Consider the following 19,451-nt stretch of genomic DNA (forward strand, 5'->3'; position numbering starts at 1 on the left):
ATATAACTAAAATAGGACTAATAACTATCTACAAAACAGAGACCTCCCAACTCTTCATATGAACTATTAGAGCCTATAGGTTCATGATTAGTCAATAATTTGTTTGGCTTTATATGTTAACTCTTTTTTCAGCTTCCAGGTTCCAGATGCTAACATGATGCCAACTGGACTTCCATGGACAGATGACCCTACCAAGATGTCCTGGAGAGTCCGCTTCCCCAGAACTCTGTCCCACTAGGGAAAGAGAGAGAGAGGCTGGGAGTATGGCTCAACCTGTCAACACCCATGATCAGCAGGGAAGCAATTACACAAGCCTTACCTCCCACCTTCTGCATCCCACAATGACCCTGGGTCCATACTCCCAGAGGGATAAAGAATAGGAAAGATATCAGGGGATGGGATGGGATACAGAGTTCTGGTGGTGGGAGTTGTGTGGATTTGTACTCCTCTTATCCTATGTGTGCTTAACCCGCTGTGCTACCACCCGACCCCCAAAATAATTTTCTATCTCTTCTTCTTTTTCTCCTCTTCCTCTTCTTCCTCCTTCCACTCTCTCTCCCACTTCTCTCATCAGTGGGGTTTTACTGCTCTTGGCTGGCTTTTTCAGATGGGGAGAGGGAGAGAGAGGAGACCACATCGCACAGTGCAGTGGGACCTGGCTCGAGCCTGGGTGAGGCACCTAGCAAAGGTGAACTGTCTGACTGGGTTGAGATTACTTTTATGCAGCATAAACTATCCATCTTTGAATTTCCTCCTCAACTGCTCAAATGGAACAACCTTTCTGAGCAAGCTGAGTACAGAACGTGTATGCATGCGACCCCAGAGTTTCTCTCATCCTCATCATCCATGCCAGAGCTGAATGCTGGTTGTACCTCTCTCTAATAAAAATAAATGGACAGATGACAACAATGACTTAGAAAGGGGGTCAGAGAGACAGATCATTCAAGGACTTGTAAGCATGAGCCTGAGCTTGGTCCCCCGCTGGTGCTCTGGTACCAGTGTGATGCTCTGGCTGCTCCCTCCCCCATGTTAATATATATTCTTTTAACTTTAGAGTTTCATTGAGTAAAGTGTCACCAAAGGTCTGTGTTCCCGCCCCCACCCTCATAGATAACCACTACACCTCTCCCACAGTCTTGGAAATAGGTTGACACTTTGTTTACTTCACATTCATATGTTCAGTTCTCTGTGTTCCACATATGAGTGAAGCCATTCTGTCGTCCTTCCCTCCTGACTTGCTTCATCATCTTCTCCAATTCCAGCCACATTATCCCAAAGGACACAATATCATCTTTTTTATAGCTGAATAATACTCCACTGAGTTTATATCCCATAACTGTTTTATCCAATCATCTGTCAAATGGCATTTTGGTTGTTTCCAGGGTTTTGCTTCTGTGAATAAAGCTGTTGTGAACACAGGGGCTGCGCGTGCCCCTTCGAATCAGTTACATCATCTGGGGAAATGCCTAGGAGTGGGCCTGCTGGGTCACAGGGCCTTCCCATCTGTATTTGCTTATGGACTCTCCCTCCTGTTCTCCACGGTGGCTGCACTCATCTGCCCTCCCACCAGCAGTGCAGCGGAGTTGCTGTCTCTCCACGTCCTCCCCAGCACTGAGCTGCTCTTGTTTTACTCATGGAGCCCATGCTCACAGGTGTGAGGTGGGATATCGGCATGGTTGTAATTTGCGTTTCTCTGGTGATGAGTGGTTTCCACATATGTCTATGGTCCATGTGTATCTGTTCTTTAGAAAACCATCTATTCATATTTTCTGCCCACTTTTTTTTTTGTTGTTGCTTCTGGGGTTATCACTAGGGCTTGGTGCTCACACTATGAATCCATTGCTCCTGGTGGCCATTTTTCCCCATATTATTGGATAGGACAGAGAGAAATTGAGAAAGATGGGGGGGGGGAGAGGGAGAGAGAGAGAGAGGGAAAGAGAGAGAGAGGGAGAGAGAGAGAAAGGGAAATTAGACATCTGCAGACCCACTTTACAGGTGGGGAGCTGGGGCTTGAACAGGGATCTTTGCTGTGGTCCTTGCACTTCATACTATGTGTGCTTAACCTGGTGCTCCACCGCCCGGCCTTTTTATTAGGTTGTTCTTTTTCTTTTTGTTGAGCTATAGGAGTTCTTTATCAATGTTTGCTATCAACATTGTCTTGTCTGAAGTGCAGTGTGCAAATATATTTTCCCATTTTCTGGGTTTCCTGCTTATCCTTACGGAATTTGCTTTTGACATGTAGAAGCTTTTTAATTTGATACAGTCTCATTTGTTCATTTTTCTGTTTCCGTTGCCCATGGGGTGGAGTCCTGAAAGTTTTCACCTGCGTAGTCTTCTGTGTACTCTATAGTTTCAGGTCTAATATCCAAATCTTTCACTAGTTTTGAGTTAATTAATAATAAGTCTTCAGGAGCAAGCAGACCACAGCAATACCTTCCCCAGCTCAGGGGCAGTGCCAGGTGAGCTGGATGTTGTCTGCATCTAGAGTTTGCAGACTCCTGGTTCAGAGCACTGTCTGGTCAAGAGGAACAGCTGAACAAATCCAAGAGGAAACAGTGTGGAGTGAGGAGAGGAAGTCGGTGTGGAGGGATACAGATCTGTGGATGGGGCAGATGGGCCAAACCGAGACTCTGAGTTGAGGAGCCAGTGCCTGTTGGGCACTGATTGTGGCCAGGTGCCACTGTTGACATACCTCCCCATTCCACCGTGACACTGAGCCTGCACCGCCCAGCCTGTCCACAGAGATGGGTGAGGCTCAGAGAGGCTGATTAACATGCCCAGCATTGTTGGTCAACATTTCTCCTTTGGCTAGTTCTGCTTCTGTTTCTGTCCGTGTCATGCCAGGTTCCCCTGCATTGCTTAATGCTGTGGTCTATTTACATCACCATTGTTTTGTTTGAGACCCACACTGGTTCAATCCCAATTGGTTCACACTCTTTTTCCACTCCACCCCCTCTCCTAGTCACATCCTGCTTTCCACCATTTAATCCCCACTGGTACATGCGCATTTTTCCTTCTCCACACCCCCTATCCTACGTACTTCCTCTCCCTGACACTTTCGCCTCAGGAGATATAAAGGACAGGATTTTCTTTTTTTTTTATTTCTTTATTGGGGAATTATTGTTTTACATTAAACAGTAAATACAATAGGTTGTACATGCATAACATTCCCCAGTTTCCCATATAACAATACAACCCCCACTAGTTCCTCTGTCATCCTTCAGGGACCTGCATTCTCCCCACCCACCCCAGAGTCTTTTTACTTTGGTGCGATATGCCAATAGGACAGGATTTTCTAATTAAGGGAGATTAGATAAATTGCACTGCATCCCTGCTCATCAATAAAGATTGAACTGCATTCCCAGCTCAGCCATGAGTCCCTGGTCATCTGTCTCCTGCCTGTGAAGCTAGTCTGACATCTGGCGCCCGAACAGACACCAGCACAGGATTGTACAGCTTTTGAGTCCAAGAGTCAGGATATGTGAATCTGGCCTTTGCAGGATCAGCGATGGCTTTTGCATCACTGAATTTTTTTTTTCTTGAGAACTCAAGATGTGTGAGGTGTTGGCATCAATTCTGGTACCACAGTTGTGCAGAAGAGTTTGTTCTGAGGTCGGGGTGTGTGTGTGTGTGTGGGAGGGAGGTAGCTCAGTGATTTATGATTTTCATTTCCAAGCCACCACTGTAAGCCAGAGCTGAGCTGTGCTCCAGTTTAAAAAGAAAAAGATGGGGGTCGGGTGGTAGTGCAGCGGGTTAAGCGCATGTGGTGCAAAGCACAAGGACTGGAGTAAGGATCCTGGTTCGAGCCCCCGGCTCCACACCTGCAGGGGAGTCGCTTCGCAGGTGGTGAAGCAGGTCTGCAGGTGTCTGTCTTTCTTTCCTCTCTGTCTTCCCCTTCTGTCTTTGTCCTGTCCAACAATGATGACATCAATAACAACGATAATAATAACTACAACAATGATTAAAAAAAAAAAACACCAGGGCAACAAAAGGGGAAAATAAATGACCTCCAGGAGCAGTGGATTCATAGTGCAGGCACCGAACCCAGCAATAACCCACGAGGCAAAATAAATAAAAAAAAGATGTTTTGACTGAATGAGTCATCTAGTCTAGTAAAGTAACAGGCATCTAGGTAAACAGTCACATCTCAGGGTGAGTATCCTACAGTGAGAACCCAGAGGAGGGACTCTGAGTTGCAGGTTCGAACCTACCTTTGAGAAATTAGAGAAAATTTGCAGGTCACCAAGAAAGCACAAAATGAAATGACAATAATTACAGTGAGGCACTATTTTAAAAACCTTTTTATTTATTTATTATTGGATAGGGTCAGAGAGAATTTGAGAGAGAAGTGGGAGACAGAGAGAGGGAAAGAGGGAGGCCAGGCGGTGGCGCACTGGGTTAAGTGCACATAGTACAAAGCACAAGGACCTGCTCAAGGATCCCGGTTCGAGCCCCTGGCTCCCCACTTGCGGGGGGGGGGGGGTCACTTCACAGGCGGTGAAGCAGGTCTGCAGGTGTCTGTCTTTCTCTCCTCCTCTCTGTCATCCCCTCCTCTCTCCATTTCTGTCTGTCCTATCCAATAAAAAAAAGGGGCCTCCAGGAGCAGTGGATTTGTAGTGCAGACACCAAGCTCCATCGATAACCCTGGAGGCAAAAAAAAAAAAAAGATGGGGGAGGAGACAGAAGACACCTGTAGCCCTTTTTCACCTCTCAGCTCTGTTTCACTCACCACTCAGGACACTTGAAGCTGTGTCCTTCCACAGTGTACTGTGAGCACTTAACCAGGTGCACCACCACCTGGCCTCCTGAGCAGCCACATCTCACCTGCTTAGCCAGGCTGTCTGTTGGCGCCCCCTAGTCCTGAGAAATCTCCTTCTGAGGTGTGCAGGCCTTTCCAAGAGCTCATCTGTCTTCTGTCCCTTTGTCTCTGACCCCACCTCCCTGGTCCCAGAGTGTTGCCTTGGTGTTCCTCCACAGCTCCCTGGAGACAAGACTCGGTCCTCTCTGGGTATCCCTCCTTGCCTGCTGCAAGTACCCTGTCCACTCAGTAAACCTGACTTAAGAGTTTAGCAGAGGGAGGAGTGTGCCTTGGGGAGGGGTCACTTCTGGAGAGCAGGGTTTCTGCCCTCTCCAGGCCCCCCACTTCTTCCAACAGAATCCACCCTTTGTTTTGCTGGGAGTGTCCCACCCACCTCCTGGCCTGGAGGGTCAAGCTTTCTGCTTCCGGTGCTTGGGGGAGGCTTCTCAACAGAGACAGCGCTGCTTTCCTAAGAGAAGTTTTGGTGACTGAAAAGTCCTCACTGGACTTGATTGTATTGCACCGGAGCAAAAGGCTCTGGGGATGAGGGGCAGGGAGGGCAGGGAGGGGTGGTGCTGGGGACTCTGGGGTCCTGGTGCTGGAAAAGGACCCAGGTTGGCAGTGACAGTGTTCTGCAGACACCTATTATGAGAGATGAGAAACTGTACCTGATAAGAAACAGATAAATGAACTCGAAGACTGAGGCCATAACTCAGCAGTTGGTTGCCAGTCTTGAATGCCTGAGCCCCCAGCATCACTCTCCAGCATAGCCACATGCCAGAGCTGAGCAGGGCTCTGGTCTCTCATTCTTGCTCATAAAAATAAATCTTAGGGAGGCGGGCAGTAGCAGAGCAGGTTAAGCGCACGTGGCGCAAAGTGCAAGGACCGGCTTAAGGATCCCGGTTCAAGCCCCCGGCTCCCCACCTGCAGGGGAGTCGCCTCACAAGAGGTGAAGCAGGTCTGCAGGTGTCTGTCTTTCTCTCCCCCTCTGTCTTCCCCTCTTCTCTCCATTTCTCTCTGTCCTATCCGACAACTACGACATTAATAACAACAACAATAACTGAAACAACAGTAAAAACAATAACAAAGGCAACAAAAGGGAAAATAAATAGATAAAATTAAAAAAAAAAAGCTTTGAACTTTAACGTCAAACCTATAGTACTATCCTGAGAAATAAATAACAAATCCCGTTAAAAACATTCCACAACTGAGCACATGACACTGTCTGTATATCAAATAAATAAATTAAAAAAATCTTAATATATTGCACTAAAGTAAAAGACTCTGAGGTGGGGGGAGTACAGGTCCTGGGGAAGGATGACAGAGGACCTAGTGGGGGTTGTAGTATGTCCTGAAGAATGCTTTCATCCCCTCTCTCTTTCTTCCTCTGGTAAGGCAATAATGTGTATCTTATTTCTTTTGAAGTCATCCCATAGGACTCTGTTATTGTTTTCAGCATCTCTTCATCTCTTTTTGAGATCTCTTACTTCTTTTTTAGTTGTCTCTAATTCGTCTTGGATCTTGCTAATTCTGTCTTCAGCCTCATTTATTCTATTCTCTCTCCCCTCTACTGTTTTCTAGAGTTCATCTATTTTGTTTCCCTGTTCTGATACTGTTTTAACTTGTTCAGCTAGTTGTGTTCTTAGCTCAGCTATTTCAGCTTTCAGCTCTCTAATAACCTTGAGATAATTAGTGTTTTCTTCCAGAGTCTCATTTATTGTTTCTGCATTTCTGATGACAGTTCTTTCAAACTCTTTACTCACTCCTGGGATTATTTCTGTAACTAGTGTTTGGATGTTGACCTCATTATTTTGTGCTTCAATTCTTTGGGGGGCTTTTAGCTGGACTCTTGTCCTGGTTCATTTCTCCAATGTTTCTTCTTGTTGGTTTAACCATTTTATATAGTATGTTATGAGTTCCCTCTCTCAGTATTTTTCAAATTACTGATCACTCTTGCCTGTTTTGACTTGTGTCTAAGTAAGGTAATTAAAGGGTTTACAGTTGTTTCAATATTATTATAATCCCTGAGTTGGAGCTCAGTGGCTTAAAAGCCTCTTTTTGGAGCCTGAGGGCTTTTAAACTCTAAGTAGGCTTCTTAGCTTAATCACTGACTCCTGACCAAGAGATAAAGCAGGGTGTGGCAGAGATAATCCAGTGGTTATGCAAAGAGACTCTCACAGCCCCACCACTAGGCCACAGAGGTATAGATCTCCTGAATTTCCTGGTCAGTTCTCTGTCCCCTGGGTTCAGCACAGGGCCTTCCCCCTGCTGCTCCAGCCTCTGAGGGCAGTAGCAATGGAGACTCACAGCTGCATTTGGTGAGTCTCTGGGGAGTCCTCTCCTCCCTTCAGCCGTCTTTTTGTTGGTGAAACTGACTGGAGGTGGTGTCTCAACTGGTAAACTGCCGGGCTGTTACCAGCCACTTAATCTCTCCCTAGGCTGCTTTCTGTCCAGGAGCCACACGTGCTTGCACTCACCGATGATTTGGTGGCTTCCTGAAGTCCTTCTAGTCCTGCCCTGTTGAGGTCCCAGGTGGTCTCCATTGTTATTCCTAGTTGACCTGGAGAGGAGAGGAGAGAAACACAGCTGCTGCTGCTCGTAGCCCCACCTCTGGAAGTCTCGGGGCCGTGAGGGCTGTATTGTTATGTGGAAAACTGAGAAATGTTATGCATGTCCCAACTATTGTATTTACTGTCAACTGTAAAATATTAATCCCCAATAAAGATATTAAAAATAAATAAGTAAATCTTAATAGGAGAAAAGTCCTTCTTTTTCCATGTATGTCATGTCATGTGCTCCTTATAGCAAACATACAGAAAATGTGTAGCCCCATTTTATAGATGGGGAAACTGAGTCACTTGCTTAAATGATGGTGTTCAGACTTAAGCACAGGACAGCCTGAATCCTAAATCGTTTTCATTTGTTGTCTACACAACTTTCATGCTTGGATCTGAGGAAGGGAGGGGAGGGAGTGGCCTGAGGGTGGGGTGGGTGGCTGTCAGAGAGGGGAATATAATTCAAAACAGGGTCCACAAAAATATTAATGTTAGGCTGGGGAGACAGCATAATGGTTCTGCAAATGATTTTCATGCCTTAGACTCCAAGGTCCCGGGTTCAGCCCTCAGCACCACCATAAAGCCAGAGCTGAGCAGTGCTCTGAGTCCTCTCTGTATGTCTTTCTCTCTGTGTCTCTCCCATTAAAATAAATAAAGCATTAAAAACAGAAGGATATTGATTTTACCATGAACACTAGTGTCCAGTTACTCACACCTCTACAACCTTAGGGTGAATGTTTCTTACTCTTACAGTGGAAGTAAGACTGTCATCAGAAATAGCCCAGACAGGGGCCAGGAGGTGGCACACCTGGTTAAGTGCACCAGGACCCAGGTTCAAGCCTCTGGTCCCCACCTGCAGAGAGAAAGCTTTATGAGTGGTGAAGCAGGGCTGTAGGTGTCTCTCTGTCTCTCTCCCTCTCTATCTCCCCTCCCCTTTCAATATCTCTCTGCCTCTATCTAATAATAAATAAACGAACTATTTAAAAAAGAAAATAAATATCCCAGACAGACGAGGCTCTTTCCTAAGAGGATCTGAGTCTGCTCCAGGGCTCAGGGTCCTGCTGTTCAGTTCAGAAAAAGAACAGTGACCTTGCTGTAAGCCCTCTAGAATGCCTGGCCCGAACACCTTCCTCAAGGCAGCACTGCAGCTTTCTGATAACTCAGCAGACAGACGCCAAGGAGACAGGGAGAAGAGGAAACAGGAAGTGAGAAGAGGGGCGGAAGCTGAGGAGAGGCAGTTCTGTACTTAGCAATTTTCCAGGTAAGATTTTGAATTCAGGAAACTCTAGAGATGTCCTCTCGTGCCAAGGAGTAGGGCGAGCTCTCCAGAGAGCTTTGTTTCCAGCTGGGGTCAGCTGGGGTAGGAGGGAGAAGCCACTGTGAAGCCAGACCCTCCCATGAACCGAGGGCCGGTTTTTAGCATCCGGAAGATTCTGGGGACAGAGTCACCAGTGGAGGCTCTGAACCGCATCCACTAGTGGGCGCATCAGTGCCCTGGCCAGGTCAGGCCTGTGCCCAGAGGAAAGGGTGACAGGCAGCAGAGGCCAGGGAGCCCTGCCTTCAGGAAGCCTTGAGCAAGGAGCACTCAAATGTGCTTCCTCTTCAAGCTCTTCCCAAGTCTGGAGCTCACCAGGGGCTGGCTAACCCTCCCCCCACACCCTGTGGCTTGAGCTCAGCTCCCCATACCCCACCCCTGCCCTCTGCACCCCACTCAGCTGAGTCAGACAGACCACTCTGTTTGTTTATTTCTTTAGTTAGTTGTAAAGGTTTAGTTACTTATTAAGAGGAAGAGGATGAGAACCCGAGTGCCACTCGGTCATACGTGGTGCCAAGGAGTGAGCGCAGCACCTCATGCTGACAGATCCCGTGTTCCCGTGCTTTGCCATCTCTCAGGCCTTGGGTGTCCTCCTCTCCACACCCGTTTGTCTCCTAGTTGGACTCTCTCGTCTTGGGGTGAACCAAAGGAACCAAACGCCACCGTCACGATGGCCCACAGCCGCTGGCCCCAGTAGGTCTGCGTCTGGCTCCTGGGGTAGTGGGGGCTGGCACCAAACCCCAATAATAACCCTGGAGGGAGAAAAAAATCACAGAAAGTGGGCTGGGAAATAGTTTCCTGGGCAAGATACATGTCCTGTCTGCCATGTGTGCAATCCATAGCTGAGCCCCATATACACCGGGGTGCGTGTGACTGAGGTACCAAGGAAACTGCATTGCTATGCTGTTTCTCTCTCTCAAGATTTTGTTTATTTATTAGGACAAGATAGAGGGGGGAGGAAAGGAGAGGGGAGCAGAAAAGCGGGTGTGTGTGTGTGTGTGTGTGTGTGTGTGTGTGTGTGTGTGTGTGTGTGACCACAAACCAGAGCATTGTTCTGGCGCCTGGGATGTTAGGGGTTCAACCTGGGGACTCATTCCTCCCAGTTAAGCACCCCACTCACAGTCAGATCCAAGTTCTGCCCCCTTCTCTCCGTCTTAGTCACGAAACCAACCTAGTAGCAGCGAAATAACACCTTCAAGGTTATGAACACTCTCTCTCCCTCCCATCTCCCCCAAATAATAGAAATCTTCCTTGGAAACTTACCACCTAATGTCCCAACTTGAATTACTTTTAAGTCAATAAATCCTTTCTATATATATATATATATATATATATATATATATATATATATAAAGTCAGAATTCTCCCTGGCCCACACCTCCCTGCAATCACAGTACCAATTTCCTGTTCCAGCCAAAAGCACTGCCTCCTCTTCCTTCTCTCTTCTGTCTAAACCCTCTTTGTTTGCACTTCCATCCCACTAAACCACCCCAGTGCTTCTCCTGTCAAGGTCGCCGTGACCTCCACACAGCCAGATCTGCTGGTTAATTTTCAGGCTTATTCAACTGTTGAAGCAGCTTCGACCCAGTGACTCATCTCCTCCTTGACACACAGCTGACAGCCCAGGATTGTGCAACGGTTTCCTTGGTGCTGAAATTCACCAAATGTCTTCAAATCAGGGAAGGTTGAGAATTAGTGTAGAGATAGTAGAACAGATCCAGTTCATAGTAATAAGCTCTTTAAAAAAAATATACTAGGGGCCGGGTGGTGGCGCGCCTGGTTGAGCACATGTATTACGATGTGCAAGGACGTGGGTTCGAGTCCCCAGTCCCCACCTGCAGGGGGAAAGTTTTGCGAGTGGTGAAACAGGGCTGCGGGTGTCTCTCTGTTTCTCTCCCTCTCTGTCACCCCCTTCTCTCTTGATTTCTGGCTGTCCTTATCCAATAAATAAAAATTAAAAAAAAATACTAAGTTTGGAAGTAATGTATGTGTTTGATATTTTAAGTGTATGCTGTGTTTAAATTAATACAGTATATTGGGAAACAGAATATTAAGGCATTTGGTAAGAAATGCACAAAGATGAGTCTATTATCATTTCGAGCATTTGAAGTTTAGCTTGAACCTGTGGAGCTCCATTTTCAGGCTCAGTTTTGTTAATTTTACAAGAATGTCTGAAGTCATGGGGACTTTTCTTCCTAGTTAGTTAATCCATAGTCGGCTAGTTAACACAGAGGACAAGAACACGACCTGGGTCTTAGCGTAGGACCACACAGGTTCCCAAAGTAGTTCAGACATTATGAGTCACATGGCCTTGTGAGAATAGTTCTTTGAACTTATTTTCCCTCTTCCTGAGACAAGATTTGGCACATTCAGGGTGGTAGGGCTGTAGACTAATTTCCCTGTATTTGAAATAGGAGTGACTATGATGTGAGATTGCTAGAATTATTGTGCTAATAAAACTAGTTAATGATGGACGTCAGAGCCATTGACGGGCTTGGTAAGGACTGTGCCAACTGTTATTGAAAAGCCAAGAAAACACACTGAGTTTGGAAATGCAGTTAAAACTCTTCAAATTTATTTAGTTTACAAAGTGGAATCTCTTTAAATCAAGGTCTTCTGTGGCAAATGCTAGAAGAAGAAGGTCTTCTGTATAGCAAGGTGCTATTTCTTTATTAAAGCTCAGTAAGATTTGTACAGGTGACTTAAAATCTTAAAAGAAGAAGTGGAATTCTAAAATTGTTACCTCAGTAGAGCAAAACATAGCTTACCAGAAAGGAAAAACAAACAAACAAACAGCCACAATAACAACAAAGAACAACTCAGAGAAATCTTTTTGTAAAATAAAGTTCTCTTTTGGAATACTGGAATACCCATAAAGGCAAGACTAACTCCAAGGAACCCTGACATCTTCTAGCTGTCTGTGGACTTCTGAGGGGACAGAGAAGAGATCTTAGTAACCATGACCTTGAACCCTGTTCTCTCTGCCTCTACCCAGAGCCTTAGCTGTTTACCTTTCTTTTTTTTAATGATTTTTTAAATTTGTAATTGTTTTTATCTTTGTTTATTGGATAGAGACACTCAGAAATTGAAAGGGAAAGGGGAGATAAAGAGGGAGAGAGACAGAGCAATACCTGCAGCCCTGCTTCACCACTTGCAAAAGCTTTCCCTGTGCAGGTGGGGTCCAGAGGCTTGAAACAGGGTCCTTGTGCACTGTGACATGCGCTCAGCCAGGTGCACCACCACTCAGCCCCAGCTATCTAACTTTATCTGTTTACTGTATTGCCTTTCTACCCATGATTTCCGTTTCTAAGATCTAGGGCCCCATAAAGTCTCAGAATACCTTGCTTTTATTTGGATGATTGTGTAATTTTTATTTTATTTTATTTATTTTTCTTTTGCCTCCAGGGTTATCCCTGGGGCTCGGTGCCAGCACTACGAATCCACTGCTCCTAGAGGCGATTTTTCCCAATTTGTTGCCCTTGTTGTGGTTGTTATTGTTGTTATAGCTGTTGTTGTTGTTGGACAGGACAGAGAGAAATGGAGAGAGGGGGGGAAGGCAGAGACAGGAGGAGAGAAAGACACCTGCAGACTTTCTTTACCGCTTGTGAAGTGACTCCTCTGTAGGTGGGGAGCCCAGCCCCCTGTTTTATTATTACTTTGTATTGCCACAAAGGTTATTGTTGGGGCTTGTTGCCTACTGGCAGCCTGCTGGCAGCCATCCTTCCTTTTTTTTTTTTTAATTTCTTTATTGGGGAATTAATGTTTTACATTCAACAGTAAATACTATAGTCTGTACATGCATAACATTTCCCAGTTTTCCATATAACAGTACAACCCCCACTAGGTCCTCTGTCATCCTTCTTGGACCTGTATTCTCCCCACCCACCCACCCCAGAGTCTTTTATTTTGGTGCAATACGCCAATTCCAGTTCAGGTTCTACTTGTGTTTGCTCTTCTGATCTTGTTTTTCAACTTCTGCCTGAGAGTGAGATCATCCCATATTCATCCTTCTGTTTCTAACTTATTTCACTTAACATGAATTTTTCAAGGTCCATCCAAGATCGGCTGAAAATGGTGAAGTCACCATTTTTTATAGCTGAGTAGTATTCCATTGTGTATATAGACCACAATTTGCTCAGCCACTCATCTGTTGTTGGACACCTGGGTTGCTTCCAGGTTTTAGCTATTACAAATTGTGCTGCTAAGAACATATGTGTACACAGATCTTTTTGGATGGATATGTTGGGTTCCTTAGGATCTATCCCCAGGAGAGGAATTGCAGTGTCATAGGGTAGGTCCATTTCTAGCCTTCTGAGAGTTCTCCAGACTGCTCTCCACAGAGGTTGGACCCATTGACATTCCCACCAGCAGTGCAGGAGGCTTCCTTTGACCCCACAATCTCTCCAGCATTTGCTGCTGTTCCCTTTTCTGATGTATGACATTCTCACAGGAGTGAAGTGTTATCTCGTTGTTGTCTTGATTTGCATTTCTCTGACAATCAGAGACTTGGAGCATTTTTTTCATGTGTTTCTCAGCCTTTTGGATCTCTTCTGTGGTGAATATTCTGTCCATGTCCTCCCCCCATTTTTGGATGGGGTTATTTGTTGTCTTGTTGAGATTTGCAAGTTCTTTATATATTCTGGTTATTAGCCTCTTGTCTGATGGTATGGCATGTAAAGATCTTCTCCCATTCTGTGAGGGAGAAGATCTTGGTTTGTCTCTTAGTTTGGGTAGTAGTTTCCTTAGCTGTGCAGAAGTTTTTTAATTTGATGTAGTCCCATAGGTTTATGCTGTCTTAGTCTTCTTTGTAATTGGATTTGTTTCATTGAAGATGTCTTTAAACTTTATGCAGAAAAGAGTTCTGCCGATATTTTTCTCTAAGTATCTGATAGTTTGTGGTCTAACATCCAAGTCCTTGATCCACTTGGAATTTGCTTTTTTATTTGGTGAAATATAGTGGTTCAGTTTCATTCTTCTGCATGTTTCAACCCATTTTTTCCAACACCATTTGTGGAAGAGACTCTTCTTTCCCCATTTAATAGTCTGGGCACCTTTGTCAAAGATTAGATGTCCATAGGTGTGGGGACCTTCCTCTTTTTTATTTTAATTGTTTCCTATTTTTTTCTTTTGACTTGATAGGGCAGAGAGAAATTGAGAGAGGAGGGGAGATGGAGAAAGATAAAGAGAGACACCTGCAGCCTTGTTCCACTACTCGTGAAACTTCTGTCCTGTAGCTGGGAACCAGGGTCTTGAACCCAGGACCTTGTGCTTGGTAACACGTGTGCTCAAATAGGTATGCCACTGCTGGTCCCCTGATTGTGTCATTTCCTTTAAGCATATATTTTTTTTTCCTTTTTTCTTTTTCTTCTTTTTTTTTTTTTTCTGAAGAGGATTACTATCCCAAAAGTGATATGTTGGTTGACCAAAGCCTCCAGTGGAAACTCAAATTCAGTGGGTCTGGTGCTGAAGTTCATGTGGTTAGCTACACACTGTTATTATCTATTCGTGGGCCATTTATATAGAATCCTTTTAAAAGTGGCTGTCACCCACTAAGCCAATTTCCTGATCCACTGTGATTTGCTTTTTATTTTTCTTAATTTATTCTGGTAAGACTGAAATTGAGAGGGAAACGGGAGACTGGGAAAGAGAAAGATACCTACAAGACCCCTTTCACCACCTGTGTAGCTTCCCCCCTGCAGGTGCGGAGTGGGGCTTGAACCCAGGTCCCTTCTCACTGTAATGTGTATGCTCGGCCAGGTGACCCATCACCTGGCCCTCTCTACTGTGTTTTTAAACGCATCATTCTGCACATAATTGTGTTTCAGAGTCTTAAAGGTGAAGTGTCTAACGCTGGATTCTGTTCCTAGAGTGTGTTTGCCATCGCCGTCTTCCGTGGCCCGAGCGTCTCTGAATGTGGTCCTTTGTGCCTTGGTGGTGAGAAGCTCACAGATAGAATAACACTGGCTAGACATTCTCCCCCCCCCCCACTCACCCACTTCCCCCCAACTCCCAGGTGCCACAGAGTCAACAGGAATTCACAGCTTCCTGAGGAGTTCTGCCACCAGCACTTGGGGGTGGGGTGCAGGGGAGTGAATGACAGTTTCCTCCACTCTGGGATGCTTTGTTCACACAAAGAGCTTGGGTTTAGACAGAAGGATAAAATTCAGACCCAGTTACAAACTCGGCCTGGAGGTGGAACCAGATCTACCCCTCTGTCCATTCTGCAGAGTGTGCCAAAGGCCAGCCGTGGACGTCTTGATTTTTTTTATTTCTTGACACAACATGAAAAAAAATTGCAAGCTTCATGTGGAAAAAAGTAAATAGAAATATGAGGTCCCTTTCTATTTTTTAATTTTTTTCCTTTATTGGGGGATTAATGTTTTTTTTATTTAAAATTTTTCCCCTTTATTGGAGGGTTAATGTTTTACATTCAACAGTAAATACAATAGTTTGTACATGCATAACATTTCCCAGTTTTCTTTTTTTTTAAATTTATTTATTGGGGAATTAATGTTTTACATTCGACAGTAAATACACTAGTTTGTACATGCATCACATTTCCCAGTTTTACACATAACAATACAACCCCCACTAGGTCCTCTGTCATCATGTTCCAGGACCTGGACTCCCATCCCCCAAACCCAGAGTCTTTTTACTTTGGTGCAGTACACCAACTCCAGTCCAGGCTCATCTTGTATTTTCTCTTCTGATCTTGTTTTTCTTTTTTTTAAATTTTTTATATTTATTTATTTATTTTCCCTTTTGTTGCCTTTTTTTTTTACTGCTGTTGTAGTTATTGTTATTGTTGTTATTGATGTCACTGTTAGATAGGACAGAGAGAAATGGAGAGAGAAGGGGAAGACAGAGAGGGGGAGAGAAAGACAGACACCTGCAGACCTGCTTCACCGCTTGTGAAGCGACTCCCCTGCAGGTGGGGAGCCAGGGGCTCGAACCGAGATCCTTCCGCAGGTCCTTGCGCTGCGTGATCTTGTTTTTCAACTTCTGCCCGAGATTGAGATCATCCCATATTCATCCTTCTGTTTCTGACTTATTTCACTTAACACGGTTTCTTCAAGCTCCATCCAAGATGGGCTAGAAACAGTGAAATCACTATTTTTAATAGCTGAGTAGTATTCCATTGTGTATATAGACCACAACTTGCTCAGCCACTCATCTGTTGTTGGACACCTGGGTTGCTTCCAGGTTTTGGCTATTACACATTGTGTTGCTAAGAACATATGTGTACACAGATCTTTTTGGATGGGTGTGTTGGGTTCCATAGGATACATCCCCAGGAGAGGAATTGCAGGATCATAGGGTAGGTCCATTTCTAGAGAGTTCACTTCTGAGAGTTCTCCAGTCTGTTCTCCACAGAGGGTGGACCCATTGACATTCCCACCAGCAGGGCAGGAGGGTTCCTTTGACCCCACAACATGAGGTCCCCACCTATATGAGCTTCAGTTCAAAACTGATGCCAGAGAGTGTTGATTTAGAAAAAATATAATGTAAATGAAGGCAATTGGAAGCCTGTGGGAATATTACTTTATATAATAGCTTTTCAAAACTTCTCAGAAAACTTAAATGTTTTTTTTTTCATCTTTGCTTATTTACTAATGAGAGATATAGGAAGAGAGAGGGAAAGAGAACCAGAGAATCACTCTAGTACATGTACTGCCAGGGATTGGACTGGACCTCATGCGTGAGAGTCCAATGCTTTATCCACTGTGCCACCCTTCCGACCATGAGAATTTAAATGTTTTAGGTAAAAGTAATGTATCCAATGTGCTGCTTTTATGGAAAGTAGCAGCTGCTGGCTCTTGATAGGAACCATCATCAGAGTCTCTAGTTAACTGTGTTGGATTTTAGGGTGTTGTAAAACTGCTCCCTGTTCTCGCCTGCCGTTAACCCCACTCACAGCAGCTTTGAGACTTGACTTAGTGTTTATGAGTTGCAGTGTTGTCAGCTACTGCACAAGCTGGGCGTTTCAACTCCAGTCTACAGCCAGCTACTGACCAGTTGTGGCTTCCTCCTTCTTCCTTGAGCGATCTTTGTGTCAGGGTCTAACTTTATATAATAAAAAAATTGTAGTGTAACTGTTCTTTTTGGAAATACCCCATAAGACTAGAAAGAACAAAGTCTTGTACATGAATCAATGAATCAGTTTTTACCGAGTAATCCTAACTCTACCCGCCATGAAAGATCCCAAGGTAGAGATCACTGTATGGTATTTGGAAGATGTGAAATATCTATCCATCTTCTCCACCATTTTGGAAATCTTTTGTCTGACATAGAAAAGTTGCAAGGAGAATACAGTGAACTCCTGGGCTTATTTTATCTATATCTTCTAATTATTCACATTGATTTGGATTAGTTATTATTGTTCCATCTTTCAATGTGTATGTGTTTTTTTGTTTTTTTTTTAAGCAGTGGAGATTCAGTTCAGGTGTAATTTCACTGTTTTTTTCTTTCCTTTCTTCCCTATGCCTCTGACTTGCTTCTCCCCACCACCCCTGCCCCCCTTTTTTTGCCTCCACAGTTAGTGCTGGGGCTTGGAGCCAATCCACTGCTCCTGGCAGCCATTTTTTAAAAATTTCTTTATTGGGGGATTAATGTTTTATATTCGACAGTAAATACTATAGTTTGTACATGCATAACATTTATCAGTTTTCCACATAATAATATGACCCCCACTAGGTCTTCTGTCATCCTTTTTGGACCTGTACTCTTCCCCCCCACCTACCTACCCCAGAGTCTTTTACTTTGGCGCAATACACCAACTCCAATTCATGTTCTACTTGTGTTTTCTCTTCTGATCTTGTTTTTCAACTTCTCTGGCAGTACCACAGATGGGATGCTTTTTTTTTTTTCCTCCAGGGTTATTGCTGGGCTCAGTGCCTGCACCATGAATCCACTGCTCCTGGAGGCCATTTTCCCCCCTTTTGTTGCCCTTGTTGTTGTAGCCTCGTTGTGGTTATCCTTATTACCATTGTTGATGTTGTTCGTTGTTGGATAGAACAGAGATAAATGGAGAGAGGAGGGTAAGACAGAGAGGGGGAGAGAAAGACAGACACCTGCAGACCTGCTTCACTGCCTGCAAAGCGACTCCTCTGCAGGTGGGGAGCCAGAGGCTCGAACCGGGATCCCTAAGCTGGTCCTTGCGCTTTGCACCACGTGCGCTTAACCCACTGCGCCACCGCCCAACCCCTGGGATGCTCTTTTCAAGGCGTCAAACTATGAAAGACAGTATGTCGGTTATTCTTATTCCTTGTATTATTAGCTTTGGTTGTAAAGGTGGTTGGTGTCTGCCACGCTTTCCTGCCATTTTTTTTTTATTGGATAGGACAGAGAGAAATTGAGAGAGGAAGGGGAGATGGAGTCGGAGAGAGACAGAGGGACACTGGCAGACTTATTTCAGGGCTTGTAAAGCATCCCCCCTGCAGGTGGGGAGCCAGGGTCTTGAACCCAGATCCTTGCGCAGGTCCTTGCACTTAGTAATATGTGCGCTTAACCAGCTGCACCACCACTCAGCCCCCTTCACTGTTTATTTTCCAAGAATGAGGACATTTTGTTACATCATCAGGAGATAGAAATTGACATATTATTATATTCTAACTTACTGTCCTTATTCTAATTTCACTAACTGTCCCCAACAACTTTCTTTACAGCAGAAATGGTGTATTTTTGTGGTCTAGGATCCAGTCTAGGATCACAAGGCATCTTTCTTTAGGCTCCTTTAGTCTAAATGTCCCTCTGCTGCTATTTCATGGCCGTCACATTTTTTGAGAGTACTGACAGACTCCTTTGTAGAATGTTTCTTCATTTGGGATCATCTCACGTTTGCTGATGAGCTTCAGTGATGCAATTCTGGGAGCAGTACCACAGATGAGATGCTCGCTCTTTTCAAGGCATCAAACTATGAAAGACAGTATGTCAGTTATTCTTATTCCTTGTATTATTAGCTTTGTGAAGGTGGTGTCTGCCAGGTGTTCCTGCCACAGAATTACTGTGCACCTCTTTAGAAAGTGGTAAGTACTTTGTGACAAATTCCTCAAGCCTTGATTAGCTTTAGAATCCAATTGATGATTCCTCCCAGGCCAGTTATGTCAATGATTTCCCTTTCCACTCCCCCCCATTTTATCAAATAAAAATTATGTTTTTAAATATTTCTTATTTCATTTTATTTATTATTGGATAGAGACAGGGAGAAATTGAGAGTGGGGAGGGAGATATATAGAGAGAGAGACAGAGAGACACCTGCAGCTCTGCTTCACCACTCCTGAAGATTTCCCCCTGCAGGCGGGGACCAGGGGCTTGATCCTGGGTCCTTATGCACTGTAATGTGCATACTTAACCAGGTGCACCACCACCTGGCTCCAAAATGGCATATTAAAAAGTTTTTTTTATTAACTTATTTACTTGATAGAGACAGAGAGATATAGAAAGGGAAGGGGTGTTAGGGTGGGAGAGATATAAGAGAGGCATCTGCAGCCCTGCCTCACAGTTTATGGAGCTTTCCCCATGCAGGTAGGAACTGGGTGGGGACTTGAGTCTGGGTCCTTACACATTGTAACATGTGTGTTCAACCAGGAGCATCACTTCCTGGTAGACAGCTCTTATGTTCAATTTTTATTTATCTATTTATGTATTTATTAATATTTACTCCCTTTTGTTGCCCTTGCTGTTTTGTTGTTGTAGTTATTGATGTCGTCATTGTTGGGTAGGACAGAGAGAAATGGAGAGAAGAGGGGAAGACAGAGAGGGGGAGAGAAAGACAGACACCTGC

The 19,451-nt window shown here is 44.6% G+C and overlaps 2 long non-coding RNA genes across 6 annotated transcripts in view; both read left to right on the forward strand.

Annotated features, from left to right (window-relative positions):
• Window positions 1–19,451, forward strand: part of LOC132539537 (uncharacterized) — a 144,949-nt gene that overhangs the window by 61,554 nt on the left and 63,944 nt on the right. For 2 of the 5 annotated variants that reach the window (XR_009550892.1, XR_009550888.1), the window contains one exon: window positions 133–1,928. The exons of 2 other annotated variants lie outside the window; for them this stretch is intronic. This is a non-coding gene — a long non-coding RNA (uncharacterized LOC132539537). Of the gene's footprint in view, window positions 1–132; window positions 1,929–19,451 lie in introns of those variants that run through there. One more of the 5 variants, XR_009550893.1, reaches the window with a different exon arrangement.
• Window positions 8,342–18,467, forward strand: LOC132539540 (uncharacterized). Its single transcript, XR_009550897.1, has 3 exons — window positions 8,342–8,614; window positions 14,494–14,602; window positions 18,334–18,467. It is a non-coding gene; the product is annotated as an uncharacterized LOC132539540 (long non-coding RNA).

The sequence above is a fragment of the Erinaceus europaeus genome, chromosome 7, assembly GCF_950295315.1.
Source record: "Erinaceus europaeus chromosome 7, mEriEur2.1, whole genome shotgun sequence".
Taxonomy (NCBI): Eukaryota; Metazoa; Chordata; class Mammalia; order Eulipotyphla; family Erinaceidae; genus Erinaceus; species Erinaceus europaeus.